This window comes from Macaca fascicularis, chromosome 3, assembly GCF_037993035.2.
Source record: "Macaca fascicularis isolate 582-1 chromosome 3, T2T-MFA8v1.1".
NCBI classification, from domain to species: domain Eukaryota; kingdom Metazoa; phylum Chordata; class Mammalia; order Primates; family Cercopithecidae; genus Macaca; species Macaca fascicularis.
In genome coordinates this window covers 176,158,084-176,173,840 of record NC_088377.1, presented here as the reverse complement: position 1 = coordinate 176,173,840, position 15,757 = coordinate 176,158,084, and the positions used below count along the sequence as shown (strand labels likewise).

The 15,757-nt window shown below is 41.7% G+C and overlaps 1 long non-coding RNA gene across 2 annotated transcripts in view; it reads left to right on the top strand.

Annotated features, from left to right (window-relative positions):
- The first annotated feature begins 117 nt into the window (after positions 1-117).
- LOC135970248 (uncharacterized) overlaps positions 118-15,757 on the top strand; it is a 163,222-nt gene continuing 147,582 nt past the window's right edge. For both annotated transcript variants that reach the window (XR_012432874.1, XR_012432873.1), the window contains exon 1: positions 118-374. This is a non-coding gene — a long non-coding RNA (uncharacterized lncRNA). The remainder of the gene's footprint in view (positions 375-15,757) is intronic.

Here is a 15,757-nt window from a genome sequence, read left to right as displayed (position 1 = left end):
AAAGTAGGCAGGGAGAGAGAAAGGAAGGAAAGAAGAGTTGGGGGAGGGAGGGAAAGAAGCCTGGCCAACACAGTGGAACCCTCTCTAGTAAAACTACAAAAATTAGCCAGGCACAGTGGCACATGTCTGTCATCCCAGCTACTTGGGAGGCTGAAACAGGAGAATTGCTTGAACCTGGGAGGTGGAGGTTGCAGTGAACTGATGGTGCCACTGCACTCCAGCCTGGGCGAGAGAGTGAGACCCTGTCTCAGAAAAAGAGAGAGAAGAGAGACAGAGAAAAGAAAGAGACAAAGCAAAGCAAAGAAGGAAGAAAAAACAGCGGCTTTCTTTCCCTGTGATGGTTTCCTCTTTGAACTGGAGTCTAGGGAGGAGAGGTAAGAAGCAGTGTTTCCATTTTAAAAGTAGCAATTCCAGGTTCAATGCAGAGATGGTCAAATCCTGGGCTGATTAGAGTCAGCTGTAACTAGTTGGTAGTCAGCAATCTAGGGAACATGATACAGGCCTGGGCCATGCTGTAACATGCCGTGACAGGCCAGGGCCGCGTACAGCATCAGCCTCAGCCTGGGGGTAGTGGGTTTTCTGTCTTTTATGCATTCTTGTTTATGAGTTGGGTTTGGTTGAAAATTGAAATGGACTTGAACCTCAGGGCTGTGGCTTATGACAGCTCATAGAAGGCAATTGGCATGATATTTTGCACCTATGAGTAAAAGATCTTACACTTCATTGATGTTTGTTAAATTATCTACTTCGACATTCATAATACATGCATGGGCTGGGCATGGTGGCTCATGCCTGTAATCCTAGCACTTTGGGAGGCGCAGGAAAGTGGATCACTAGAGCTCCAGGGTTTGAGACCAGCCTGGCCAACAAGGTTAAACCCTGTCTCTGCTAAAATCCGAAAGTTAGCCAGGCATGCTGGCACATAGCTGTGGTCCCATATGCTTGGGGGGCCTGAGAATCACTTGAAATGGGAGGGAGAGACTGCAGTGAGCCAAGATCGTGCCACTGCACTCCAGCCTGGGCGACAGAGAGAGACTCTGTCCCAGAAATAGATACATAAATACATGCATGCCTCATCATCTGGTGGCCACAAAGTCTCCTGGATCTGCACATGGGGCACCTTATTTTCCCAGTGTATACTGGATGACATGCAGTGCTAGTATTGTTGAAATAGTAAATCCTTAGTGATCGTCAAGCTAAATAACAGAGACAGGTCCCTAAAAGAAAAATATTTCTCTGGGAGTAGAGCACTGCAATGGGAATACGCATGCGGCAGTAAACTATGTATATATTTGGGGAAATAAAGGAAGACAAAACTTTTCAAGGAAAAAATGAGGATTATCTAATTGCTTTGAAATAATTAGCCTTGGCTGCAAAGATTGGTCATGAAACTGTTAGTCTGAGATTGAAGAGGCAGTTGTTCAGAGGTCCTTGCAGAGTATGTTTTGTGTTCAGTTGCAATGGCCTTTGTTCAAGGTTGCGGTTTTTGCAGTCTTTCGTGGTAATTTTGGTTTTCAGTTGTACGACCATTACAACCCTCCTTTCGTGGCCTTCTGAGCTGTATTTGTTGTTTGTTTTTTAACATTAGTGACTCCCTTTTGATTCTGACCATTTTTACATGATGCACAGAAAAAAGAAATGTGTATTATTCATAATAATATTCCTTCGAGAACCACTTAACTATGAATCGGTGAGGAGGGAGATCTTTTTTAGATAATTGAGGTTAAGAAGATACATCGATTAGCTGTTTTCGTATAACAAACCAACTGGTTATAACAGCAACCATTTATTTGCTGGTGATTTTGTGAGCTGGCAGTTTGGCCAACAAGCAGCTGATAAGGCAGTCTCAGAACCACGTGGTGTCAGCTGGGTTTCCTCACCTCTGTGGGCTTCAGTGGGGTGGACCGGGATGTCAGGGAAGGCAGGGACCCCCCTTCGCATGTTTTTCGTTTTCCATGAGGCTAACTTGGACTTGTTCATAGGTAGCAGCATTGTAGGGGGCCTACTCTCGGAATGTGAACAGTGTCACTTCTGTCACCTTCTATTGATCAAAGCAAGTCTCAAGGCCAGAAAAGGGCCAAGGAGTAAGGGAACAGATTCCACCTCTTGAGGGGATTGGTTACAGGGAATTTTGGCTAATTTTTTTTTAAAGGTAGAGTCTCTCTCTGTCACCCAGGCTGGAGTGCCGTTGCACAATCTCGGCTCACTACAACCTCTGCCTCCCGGGTTCAAGTGATTCTCCTGCCTCAGGCTCCCGAGTAGCTAGGACTACAGGTGCACACCACCACACTCCGCTAATTATTGTATTTTATTAGAGATGGGGTTTCACCATGTTGGCCAGGATGGTCTCAATCTGCTGACCTTGCGATCTGCCTGCCTTGGCCTCTCAAAGTGCGGGGATTACAGGTGTGAGCCACCGTGCCCGGCCGAATTTTGGCTATTCTAAATCAACCCCAGAAGATTTCATAAGAACTTTGATTAGCTCCTTTCTAGCTTCATGAATTTACCAATCTTTCTAAATCAACCCCAGAAGGTTTCATAAGAACTTTGATTAGCTCCTTTCTACCTTCATGAACTTACCAATCTGTTCCTGGTTTTGCACCGTGAAGAAACTCTCATTTTTCAAATCTGATGAATGTATGTCCATAAGACGCTTTACTTTGTTAAAAATAAATACATAAAAAATTGAGAGAAAATTATTTTGTAGAAGAAAAATGAATGAGTAGTGCCATATTTCATTCTCACATCCATTTCTCTAAGAAATGGATCTGTCCTTCAACATCTGTTCCTCACCCATACTGTTCGAATATACGTGGCTGTTGGTCATGTTCTGGGGATTATTTATAATCAGCCACAAGGGGTTACAGTGTAATGGCTTACAATTTGGTGGGGTGGGACCACAGACTAATTGGAGTTTTTTGTTTCAGTCCTCATAACTTATTTGAAGCAGGGGGCTCGGCTGTCCACCCTTTGTACTTAGTAGTCCACCAAACATCTGCCCAGTCACCACAGGGACTTTTAGATCTCCACACTTATACTTGCTTGATTCTTTGTGGTATGGACATAGATACTTATCAACATGGGATAGCTTCCTTTGAGCCTGCTCCTCTCCACATGGATGACTGAACAGGCATGGAACAGAAGGGTTAAAAAATGACTAGCCTGAGTTACATTGATGACAAGATGACCTTCTGTTGAAAAAAAAAAAAAAGAGAATAAATAAGTAATTATTAAGCTCTTTTTAGAGTTAATTGGTGGGGGTCGGCCCTGGAGAGACAGTTCATGACTCTGGAGGTGGTGGCGCCTTCTTGACTCAGGTATGATGAGTCCTTCCCTTTCTGCTGTCCGGACTGCAGTCTCAGTAGTTAGGAGCACTAGGTAGGGTCCTTCCCAGGCTGGTTCGAGCTTCCTTTCCTTCTACCTTGGATGAGAACATGGTCTCCAGGCCGATGCTGATGTTCTGGAAACTCCAGGGGCGACGCCTGTGCTAGGAGACCTTCAGTCTTAAGGGAAGAGAAGGTAGAGGATAGAACAAGCATATAATTTTTGAGGAACTGATCCTTCGTTTCAAACGTAGGGATGTCAGCAGTGGAGTGTAAGTAGGGAATTCCATAGAGCATTTCATAAGGTGACAGGCCAATATCTCTCCGAGGGGCAGTCCGGATTCTTAACAAGCAACAGAAAGACATTCAATCCATGGCAATCGAGTTTCTAAAGCTAACTTCAGTGGTTTTTTAGAGTCTGATTCATCCACTCTAGGCTTCCTGAGGAAGATGGATGCCAAAGGGTATGGTATTCCCAATGTATATCTAGTGCCTGGGCTCACTTCTTAATGACATGCACAGTGAAATGGGTTCCATTATCTGAATCAATATTTTCTATTAGTCCAAATCTGGGTGCGATGTTTTCACTTAATGCTTTAACTACATTGCTGGCAGTTGCACGTGAGAAGGGGATTGCCTCTACCCAGTGGGTACAGTGGTCTATTATTAGTAATAAGTACACCGACCAATTAGAGGCATTTCAGTGTAATCAATCTGAACACTTTGAAATGGTCTCAGCCCTGGATTTCTTCTTCCAAAGGGCCATTTACTTAGAACCTGCTTATTAGTTTTTTTAAATTATTAAGCAACTATCTATAACTTGTTTGTTCAGGGTGTAAATTCCTATACACCCATAAACCCGGAGAACTGCATCGCACATTGCTTGGGGTCCCCAATGGGTCCCTTGACATAATTCAGACAGATTTCCCTCATGAGAGGTTTTGACAACATTCCCCTTTGGTCTGGTAATATCCATTTCCTTTCTGCGTTTTGTTTAGCTCCTATTCTTATCAACTTCTTTTTTTCAATGGAAGAGAAAACAGGGGTTGCAGTAGGAGAAGGAAGGCATGGAGTTAAATGGAAGAAATGGCAACTTGTTTTGCTATTTGATCTGCAAGATTATTTCCTCGACTTGTGAAAGGCAAGTCCTTTTGGTCCCCTGGGACATGTACAATAGCTGTCACTTCCGGCAGTTGGAGATTGTTGAGGACACGAGCATCAGTTCTATTTGAACTAAATCTTGGCCTCTACTATTGATTAGACCCCTCTCCATCCAAATTTTTCCAAATGTGTGCGCCACCCCAAAGGCATACTTAGAGTCAGTACAGAGAGTGTTTCCTTGGTTTTGTAAATGTCCTAAAGCTTGGCTGAGTGCAAAGAGTTCACACCCTTGGGCAGACCAATTATCAGGCCACTTTCCTGGTTTTACTTTTCAAGCATCTTTCCATTAATCACTGAATACCTATTATGTCTTTTTCTTTTAAACCTGGGAGGATCCACCTATGAATCAGTGCCGTCCTATCTTGAAGGGAGTTTTTCCTAAGTCTGCTTGAACTTTGGTATGGTAATTAATTAGATTCAAACATGCGTGCTCTCATTTTAAGTTTGGATCCCCTGTTAAAAAGCCTGCTGGATGAACTGAATTATTAGGAGTTAATATTAAATCATCTCTTCTTCCAGTAAGATAGCCTCAAATTTTAAAATTTTCGAGTTAGTGATCTACCTCCTTGCTTTTTGATTTAATACAGTTGTAACTGGGTGGGGCGTGGCCTGAAGCCCCCGGGGAGTAACCTAAAACCACAGTTGGAGGGACAGCACAGTCTGGAGCATGGCCTGAAAAGGCTGTGGAGTAACCTGAAACCGCAGCCAGAGGGACCTGACACAGGAACCGCAGGGGCGGGATTGGGGGCGCTGAAGGAAGGAAGATGATTTACAGGATCCCATGGGTTAGTAAGTGTGGGTTGTCTAGGCATGGGAACTCTTTCCCTTTTAGAAACATTGGCTTCTGACTTTCTCCCTCTGGAGTCTGAAGGGTAAAGGAGAACTGGTCCTTGCCGCCAGCAGAGGGTGGAATCGATTTTTCCTGAGAGACAGGGCTCTTATCATTAACATGTTCGATTACCAGATGACAAATCTGCTCTTCTTTAGACTTAAATTTTGGCCAGAAAAGTGAAGGCTTAAGGATGGATTCTCGAACTAAAATAAAACAACAATATTTTATCATCTGCTGTTTTTGTTTTTACTTCGTTCTCTTATTATCTTTTCAAGACTTCAGCATAAGCCCCAAGGGGCTATCAGAAGGAATTTCATCCTCTCTAGACTCTCTAGTTTTCAGGACTTACTTGAAACGTTCCCAGTCTTAGGGATTATGGGAGGGGGCCCAACCCCTCCTGTTAGAGATTTCTACCCTCCCCCTTCCTGGAGGCTTACTGAGGCTTTGGGGAAAGGCTCCAACCCCACCTGTTTGGATTTTCTACCCTCCCCCTTCCTCTTTGTCTGCTCTATCTGTTCCTGCCTCTAGTTGATAGATGGCAGCATGAGGCCACAGACAAGGCTCACTCACTCCACACAACCACCATACTTAGTCTCATTTGAAACGTAGCAGGACGAGCTGCCAACAAAACTCCTCAGACACCGAAATAAAGAAGGAAGGGGTTTGTTCCGTCAGAGGTATCAGCAAGACTTCTGTCTCAAGAGCCGAGCTCCCCGAGTAAGCAATTCCTGTCCCTTTTAAGGGCTCACAACTCTAATGGAGTGCATGTGAGAGGGTCCTGATTGGTTGAGCAACCAGGGGATACGTGACTGGGGGCTGTGTGCACCAGTAATTAGATCGGAACAAAACAAAATAGGGATTTTCACAGTGCATTTCTATACAATGTCTGTAATCTATAGATAACAGAACCAATTAGGTCAGGGGTTGATCTTTAACTACCAGGTCCAGGGTGTGGCGTCGGGCTGTCTGCCTGTGGATTTCATTTCTGCCTTTTAGTTTTCACTTCTTTCTTTGGAGGCAGAAATTGGGCATAAGACAATATGAGGGGTGGTCTCCTCCCTTAATACACTCTCAGCCTCCAACTTATCCTGACCACCTAGAAAATACTTTGTCACCTTCTCGAAGTCTCCTACCTTATTCCGTGCACAAGAATTACCTGCTCCTCTTATTGCCGCGGTCTTGCAAGGCTCTCTTCCCCACTTTGCTGAGAATCCAGATTTATTCCTTACAACAGGTGGGCCGTGATCTCCCTCATGCTAGGGGCATGGTAACTAGACAGTAGGATGCATCCCCTTTGGGTGGGGTGACTGTAGGCCTCCCTCCCACAGGAGAATATTCGAGCCCCAAAGTTGGGCGCCAGAACTGTTAGGAGTAACGCTCAAAACCGTAAGGAAATTGAACACTTGAACAAAGGATTCTTAGCAAAGCAATTTTACTTCTGCACCGAGGGGTGCCTCCTTGGGCAGTCGCCATGAGAGCACACAAGAACAAAAGGGCATGAGAGCCTTTATTCCTGATGCAAGTTCTGCCCCTGTACCCTTCCTCCATTGGCCAGGGTCGGGTTGTACAATCTAAACTCATCCTGGTTGACTAAACATTTGATTTTTTAAGATAAAGTGAGCATGTAAAGAAAAAAGCAGAGAATAAAGGGGAAGGAGTGTCTGTAAAGAACTCAAAAGTTACTCCTCCTTCCAAATAGGTAATGGAATGTGAGCTACTACTGATAATGCCTGGTACTGTGGCATGCCTGGGCATCTAACAAAGGCAAAAAGGGAAAAAGGAGAAAAGAAAAAAGGTGGAGGGGTTACTATAAATTAGAGAATAAAAGATTGATCACATTATTTGAAGAGAAAGCTCATCATATCCCACACATCCATCCATCCACCCATCCATCCATCCATCCATGAATCCATCATTCATCCAACCCTCATCCATGTATCCTCCACTCACCCTTCATTCCATTCATCCTTCCATCCTTCCTTCCCTATTTCCATCCATCCATCCATGCCTCCCTCCATCCATCCATCCATTCGTCCATCCATTCTTCCACACATTCCATCTATCCATTTATTCACCAGATATTATTGAGGCAGGAGAATATAATAATTAACAAAATGCAGAAATCCCTTCTCTCATAGAGCTTACATTCTAGTGGGTAGAAACAGGGTAAGCAAGTAAACAGCAAATATATAAAATATATAACACATGGATAAACAAATGCTATGGAGAAGAAGAAAACACAGAAGGCCAAGAGGAAATATCAGAGGAGATGGGTTAATTTTAAATAGGATGATGAAGAAGGGCCTCTCTGAGAAGATGATAAATCAGCAAGGAAATTAAAAATACAAGTCAGAGAATTATTCTAATACCTGAGGGCAGAGCATCCCGGGAAGTAAGAATAGAAAGGGCAAAACGCTGAGGCACAAGTACCTCTCTGTGTAATTTTTTAGTAATGGTCAAGGTCCTCTTGGTCCCCACCAACTCTCCCTAACTTATCTAGGGGTTGACATTTTTGAACCAACAAAAGTGCTGGGAGGCAACACTCTAAGATTTTAAGGGTGCAAAACTTCCATGACGTTTCTGGGAAAACGCTGACAACAAATGAGGAAAAACAAATGAATTAGATAGAATTTAAAATTAAATGTAATCAAATTCCTCTGCATTGTACATTCAGAATACGTATTTTCAAAAATTAAAAGGCTTGTTAAATGAGAATAATTTGAAATAAAAGTGTCTTTTTCATTTGGTTTCCCCAGTGGATGTATAAAATAACTAATTAAGGTAAATCTGTTACTTTTTAAATCCTTAATGCCTTTCTAGAATGTAAAAGTTCATTTCTTATTGTGGAAATTTTGAAAATTATGTAAAAGTATAACAATAATAAACTTGTTGCCAAACAACATAGAAAAAACTCTGTTACACAAATATGCATATCTTTCTAGATAGATTTGCCTTTTATTTCTAAGTTTTGTTGGTTTGATAGTGAAAAGGGCTTATTTTAATTTGCGTTTTTATTACTAGTCTGTACAATTTTTCATGTCATTGGTCAATTTTTATGTACCAACTTTCTTTTGGGCATCTTAGATTTCTTTTATTGACATGAATAAGCTCTATTGATTATAAGAAAATTGCCTATGGTTCTGTCCAGGTCTGTTTACTTCCTATTGTTTGTTTGTTTGTTTTTGTTTTGAGATGGAATTTCACTCTGTCACCCAGGCAGGATGCAGTGGCGCAATCTCAGCTCCCTGCAGCCTCTGCCTCCTGGGTTCAAGCAATTCTCCTCCTCAGCCTCCTGAGTGAGATTACAGGGGTGTGCCACCATGCCTGGATAAGTTTTGTAGTTTTATTAGAGACTGGGTTTTGCCATGATGGCCAGGCTGGTCTCAAACTCCTGACCTCAAATGATCCACCCTCTTCAGCCTCCCAAAGTGCTGGGATTACAGGCGTGATCCACTGCCACTGGCATATTTTTGCATAATTGTCTGTTCAGAGTTTACATTGCTATAGTCATGAATACTCATTAAAGCAAAAAAAAAAAACAAAAAAAACTTATTTTCAACAATCTTCACTCCTCAGGGTTCTTTCAAATTTTAGTGAAAACTATTTTCTACAGAAGCCTCTTTGGTCTGTACATTTTTAACTATAATGTACAGTTAAATCTCACAATAATCCAATAACTAGGGTCCAAATTTTGTTTAATAATATTTCATATAGCAACAGTCTCATTATGTTGCCCAGGCTAGTCTCAAATTCCTGGCCTCAAGGGATCCTCCTGCCTCAACCTCCCAAACTACTGGGATTACAGGTGTGAACCACTAGACCCAGCTGGGTCCAAATTTTTAATCATGTAAAATGCAGCGTTGTTGCAAGGTTGTTGAAATGACTGGAGCAGCCCTGGACAGTCAGGCTTTACGGGGTGATCCAAATCCCTTTAGGTCCCAGTTATAGTTTGGCATCATCTGGCCAGCATTTGCCAGATCTCACTTCAATACAACAGGGGAAGTCTAGCCCTCTGGACTACCTGGGCCCGGCAGGACAGTCACAGTGATTCCTCAATCTCCATGGTAGTTGCTACCCATCTTTCTAGCCCTCTCTTAGACAATGAGTGGAGAGAATACTTGAAATATAAGAGCCTCACTCCTTGCCTCCCTACTTCCCACGAGAAGCTCCCTTCCTTTTCCACAATGATCTTACTTACCATCTTCCTCTCTGTGGTTACTCCCCTTCCTTTCTCTTCGTAAGGCAAATTCCCTACATTATCATAAGAGTTATTTAACACACATCTGTAGTATATACCTTAGATTCTCTCCCCATTATGGTGGCTTTGGTTTAGTTGTTGAGGATGGTGGCTTTATTTCCAACCAACTGGGACAAAATAGTGAACAAATTTTAGGATGGATGCCTTGTATTTGTTACAGTTGTGACATTGAGGATTATGAGACCTGCAAGGTTCTCATTACTCAAGATATAAATACTGAAAATATAATCAGATCACTGGCTGGTGAGGTGGCGCTTGCCTGTGATCCCATCACTTTGGAAGACAGAGGCGGGAGGATCACTTGAGGCCAGGAGTTCAAGACCAGCCTGGGCAACAAAGCAACATCACAAGATGATGTCTCTACAAAAATTAATTAGCAGGAGGTCGTGGCCTGTGTCTGTACTCTTAGCTACTCATGGCGCTGAGGCAGGAGAATCATTTGAGCCCAGGAATTGAAGATTGCAGTGAGCTATAATCATGCCACTGTACTCCACTCCACCCTGGGCAACAGAGCAAGAGTCATTCTCTACAAAGACAGAGAACAGAATAAGAAGTTGCTTTTTAAAACACCACATTTCTTCACATTAGCTTTTCAAATTTACCTCTGTTTGGTTAAATTCAAGTGAAACAAACGAACAAAAAAATGCCACATAATAGAAACCCAATCATTTTCTCCTATAACCTAAGCTTTTTATCAAGCAAGTCATAATCACAGTCACATGAAGAAGAAAATTTTCACCAAATGCTCACTAAGGAGATATCACTGGGCTCTGGGGTGAAATTGCTTCCTGTGTATCAATTGTATACATTTTATATACTTTTCAAAAATTGTACTTTAAGTTCTAGAGTACATGTGCACAACGTGCAGGTTTGTTACATATGTATACATGTGCCATATTGGTGTGCTGCACCCATTAACTCATCATTTACATTAAGTATATCTCCTAATGCTATCCCTACCCCTTCCCCCCTCCCCACTATAGGACCCAGTGTGGGATGTTCCCCTTCCGGTGTCCAAGTGATCTCATTCTTCAGTTCCCACCTATGAGTGAGAACATGCGGTATTTGGTTATCTGTTCTTTGTGATAGTTTGCAGAGAATGATGGTTTCCAGCTGCATGCTTGTCCCTACAAAGGACATGAACTCATCCTTTTTTATGGCTGCATAGTATTCCATGGTGTATATATGCCACATTTTCTTAATCCAGTCTGTCACTGATGGACATTTGGATTGGTTCCAAGTCTTTGCTATTGTGAACAGTGCTGCAATAAATATACATGTGCATGTGTCTTTAGAACAGCATGACTTATAATCCTTTGGGTATACCCAGTAATGGGATGTCTGGGTCAAATGGTATTTCTAGTTCTAGATCCTTGAGGAATTGCCACACTGTTTTCCACAATGGTTGAACTAGTTTACAGTCCTACCAACAGTGTAAAATTGTTCCTATTTCTCCACATCCTCTCCAGCACCTGTTGTTTCTTGATTTTTTAATGATTGCCATTCTAACTGGTATGAGATGGTATCTCATTGTTGTTTTGATTTGCATTTCTCTCATGGCCAGTGATGATGAGCATTTTTTCATGGGTCTGTTGGCTGTATGAATATCTTCTTTTGAGAAGTGTCTGTTCATTTCCCTTGCCCACTTTTGGATAGGGTTTTTTTTTTTTTTTTCTTGTAAATTTGATTGAGGTCTTTAAAGGTTCTGGATATTAGTCCTTTGTCAGATGAGTAGATTGCAAAAATTTTCTCCCATTCTGTAGGTTGTCTGTTCATTCTGATGGTAGTTTCTTTTGCTGTGCAGAAGCTCTTTAGTTTAATTAGATCCCATTTGTCAATTTTGGCTTTTGTTGCCATTGCTTTTGGTGTTTAAGACAAGAAGTCCTTGCCCATGCCTATGTCCTGAATGGTATTACCTAGGTATTCTTCTAGGGTTTTTATGGTTTTAGGTCTAACATTTAAGTCTCTAATCCATCTTGAATTAATTTTCGTATAAGGAGTAAGGAAAAGATCCAGTTTCAGCTTTCTACTTATGGCTAGCCCATTTTCCCTGCACCATTTATTAAATAGGGAATCCTTTCCCCATTTCTTGTTTTTGTCAGATTTGTCAAAGATCAGATGGCTGTGGATCTGTGGTATTATTTCTGAGGGCTCTGTTCTGCTCCATTGGTCTATATCTCTGTTTTGGTACCAGTACCATGCTGTTTTGGTTACTGTATCCTTGTAGTATAGTTTGAAGTCAGGTAGCGTGATGCTTCCAGCTTTGTTCTTTTGGCTTAGGATTGTCTTGCCAATGTGGGATCTTTTTTGGTTCCATATGAACTTTAAAGCAGTTTTTTCCAATTCTGTGAAGAAAGTCATTGGTAGCTTAATGGGGGTGGCATTGAATCTATAAATTACCTTGGGCAGTATGGCCATTTTCACAATGTTCATTCTTCCTATCCATGAGCATGGTATGTTCTTCCATTTGTTTGTGTCCTCTTTTATTTCACTGAGCAGTGGTTTGTAGTTCTCCTTGAAGAAGTCCTTTACATCCCTTGTAAGTTGGATTCCTAGATATTTTATTCTCTTTGAAGCTATTGTGAATGGGAGTTCATTCATGATTTGGCCCTCTGTTTGTCTGTTACTGGTGTATAAGAATGCTTGTGATTTTTTTTTTTTTTTTTGAGATGGAGTCTCGCTGTGTCTCCCAGGCTGGAGTGCAGTGGCGTGATCTCGGCTCACTGCAAACTCCACCTCCCGGGTTACACCATTCTCCCGCCTCAGCCTCCCAGTAGCTGAGACTACAGGCGCCCGCAACCACGCCCGGCTAGTTTTTTGTATTTTTAGTAGAGACGGGGTTTCACCATGTTAGCCAGGATAGTCTCGATCTCCTGACCTCGTGATCCACCCGCCTCGGCCTCCCAAAGTGCTGGGATTACAGGCTTGAGCCACTGCGCCCGGCCAAGAATGCTTGTGATTTTTGCACATTGATTTTGTATCCTGAGACTTTGCTGAAGTTGCTTATCAGCTTAAGGAGATTTTGGGCTGAGACAGTGGGGTTTTCTAAATATACAATCATGTCATCTGCAAACAGGGACAATTTGACTTCTTCTTTTCCTAACTGAATACCCTTGATTTCTTTCTCTTGCCTGATTGCCCTAGCCAGAACTTCCAACACTATGTTGAATAGGAGTGGTGAGAGAGGGCATCCCTGCCTTGTGCCAGTTTTCAAAGGGAATGCTTCCAGTTTTTGCCCATTCAGCATGATATTGGCTGTGGGTTTGTCATAAGTAGCTCTTATTATTTTGAGATACGTTCCATCAATACCAAATTTATTGAGAGTTTTTAGCATGAAGGGCTGTTGAATTTTGTCAAAAGCCTTTTCTGCATCTATTGAGATAATCATGTGGTTTTTGTCTTTGGTTCTGTTTATATGCTGGATTACATTTATTCATTTGCATATGTTGAACCAGCCTTGCATCCCAGGCATGAAGCCCACTTGAACATGGTGGATAAGCTTTCTGATGTGCTGTTGGATTCGGTTTGCCAGTATTTTATTGAGGAGTTTTGCATCAATGTTCATCAGGGATATTGGTCCAAAATTCCCTTTTGTCGTTGTATCTCTGTCATGCTTTGGTATCAGGATGATGTTGGCCTTGTAAAATGAGTTAGGGAGGATTCCCTCTTTTTCTATTGATTGGAATAGTTTCAGAAGGAATGATACCAACTCCTCCTTGTACCTCTGGTAGAACTGGCTGTGAAACCGTCTGGTCCTGGACTTTTTTTGGATGGTAGGCTATTATTGCCTCAATTTCAGAGCCTGCTGTTGGTGTATTCAGGGATTCAACTTCTTCTTGGTTTAGTCTTGGGAGAGTGTAAGTGTCCAGGAAATTATCCATTTCTTCTAGGTTTTCTAGTTTATTTGCAAAGAGATGTTTATAGTATTCTCTGATGGTAGTTTGTATTTCTGTGGGGTCGGTGGTGATATCCCCTTTATCATTTTTTATTGCATCTATTTGATTCTTCTTTATTTTCTTCTTTATTAGTCTTGTTAGCAGTCCATCAATTTTGTTGATCTTTTCAAAAAACCAGCTCCTGGATGCATTGATTTTTTGGAGGATTTTTTGTGTCTCTATCTCCTTCAGTTCTGCTCTGATCTTAGTTATTTCTTGCCTTCTGCTAGCTTTGGAATCTGTTTGCTCTTGCTTCTCTAGTTCTTTTAATTGTGATGCTAGGGTGTGAATTTTAGATCTTTCCTGTTTTCTCTTGTGGGCATTTAGTGCTATAAATTTCCCTCTACACACTGCTTTAAATGTGTCCCAGAGATTCTGGTATGTTGTATCTTTGTTCTCATTGGTTCCAAAGAACATCTTTATTTCTGCCTTCATTTCGTTATGTACCCAGTAGTCATTCAGGAGCAGGTTGTTGAGTTTCCATGTAGTTGAGCAGTTTCAATTGAGTTTCTTAGTCCTGAGTTCTAGTTTGATTTCACTGCGGTCTGAGAGACAGTTTGTTGTAATTTCTGCTGTTTTTCATTTGCTGAGGAGTGCTTTACTTCCAACTGTGTGGTCAAGTTTGGAATAAGTGGGATGTGGTGCTGAGAGGAATGTATATTCTGTTGATTTGGGGTGGAGAGTTCTACAGATGGCTGTTAGGTCCGCTTGGTGCAGAGTTTAGTTCAATCCTGGATATCCTTGTTAACTTTCTGTCTCGTTGATCTGTCTAATGTTGACAGTGGGGTGTTGAAGTCTCCCATTACTACTGTATGAGAGTCTAAGTCTCTTTGTAAGTCTCTAAGGACTTGCTTTATGAATCTGGGTGCTCCTGTATTGGGTGCATATATATTTAGGATAGTTAGCTCTTCCTGATGAATTGATCCCTTTACCATTATGTAAGGGCCTTCTTGTCTCTTTTGATCTTCGATGGTTTAAAGTCTGTTTTATCACAGACTAGGATTGCAACCCCTGCTTTTTGTTTTTGTTTGTTTTCCATTTGCTTGGTAGATCTTCCTCCCTCCCTTTATTTTGAACCTATTTGTGTCTCTCCATGTGAGATGGGTCTCCTGAATACAGCAGACTGATGAGTCTTGACTCTTTATCCAATTTGCCAGTCTGTGTCTTTTAATTGGACCATTTAGTCCATTTACATTTAAGATTAATATTGTTATGTGTGAACTTGATCCTGTCATTATGATATTAGCTGGTTATTTTGCTCGCTAGTTGATGCAGTTTCTTTCTAGCATTGATGGAGTTTACATTTTGACATGTTTTTGCAATGGCTGGTTGTTCCTTTCCATGTTTAGTGCGTCCTTCAGGATCTCTTGTAGGGCAGGCCTGGTGGTGACAGAATCTCTAAGCAATTGCCTGTCTGTAAAGGATTTTATTTCTCCTTCACTTATGAAACTTAGTTTGGCTGGATATGAAATTCTGGGTTGAAAATTCTTTTCTTTAAGAGTGTTGAATATTGGCCCCCACTCTCTTCTGGCTTGGAGAGTTTCTGCCGAGAGATCAGCTGTTAGTCTGATGGGTTTCCCTTTGTGTGTAACCTGACCTTTCTCTCCGGCTGCCCTTAACATTTATTCCTTCATTTCAACTTTGGTGAATCTGACAATTATTTGTCTTAGAGTTGCTCTTCTCGAGGAGTATCTTTGTGGCATTCTCTGTATTTCCTGAATTCAAATGTTGGCCTGCCTTACTAGGTTGGGGAAGTTCTCCTGGATGATATCCTGCAGAGTGTTTTCCAACTTGGTTCCATTTTCCCCGTCACTTTCAGGCACACCAATCAGATGTAGATTTGGTCTTTTCACATAATCCCATATTGGTTGGAGGCTTTGTTCATTTCTTTTTACTCTTTTTTCTCTACACTTCTCTTCTCACTTCATTTCATTCATTTGATCTTCAGTCGCTGATACTCTTTCTTCCAGATGATCGAGTCAGTTACTGAAGTTTGTGTATTTGTCACATAGTTCTCTTGTTATGGATTTCATCTCTATCAGTTCTTTTAAGGACTTCTCTACATTGGTTATTCTAGTTAGCCATTCGTCAAATCTTTTTTCAAGGTTTTTAGTTTCTTTGCACTGTTTATGTAGTTCCTCCTTTAGCTCTGAGAAGTTTGATTGACTGAAGCCTTCTTCTCTCAACTCATCAAAGTCATTCTCCTTCCAGCTTTGTTCCGTTGCTGGCGATGAACTGCATTCCTTTG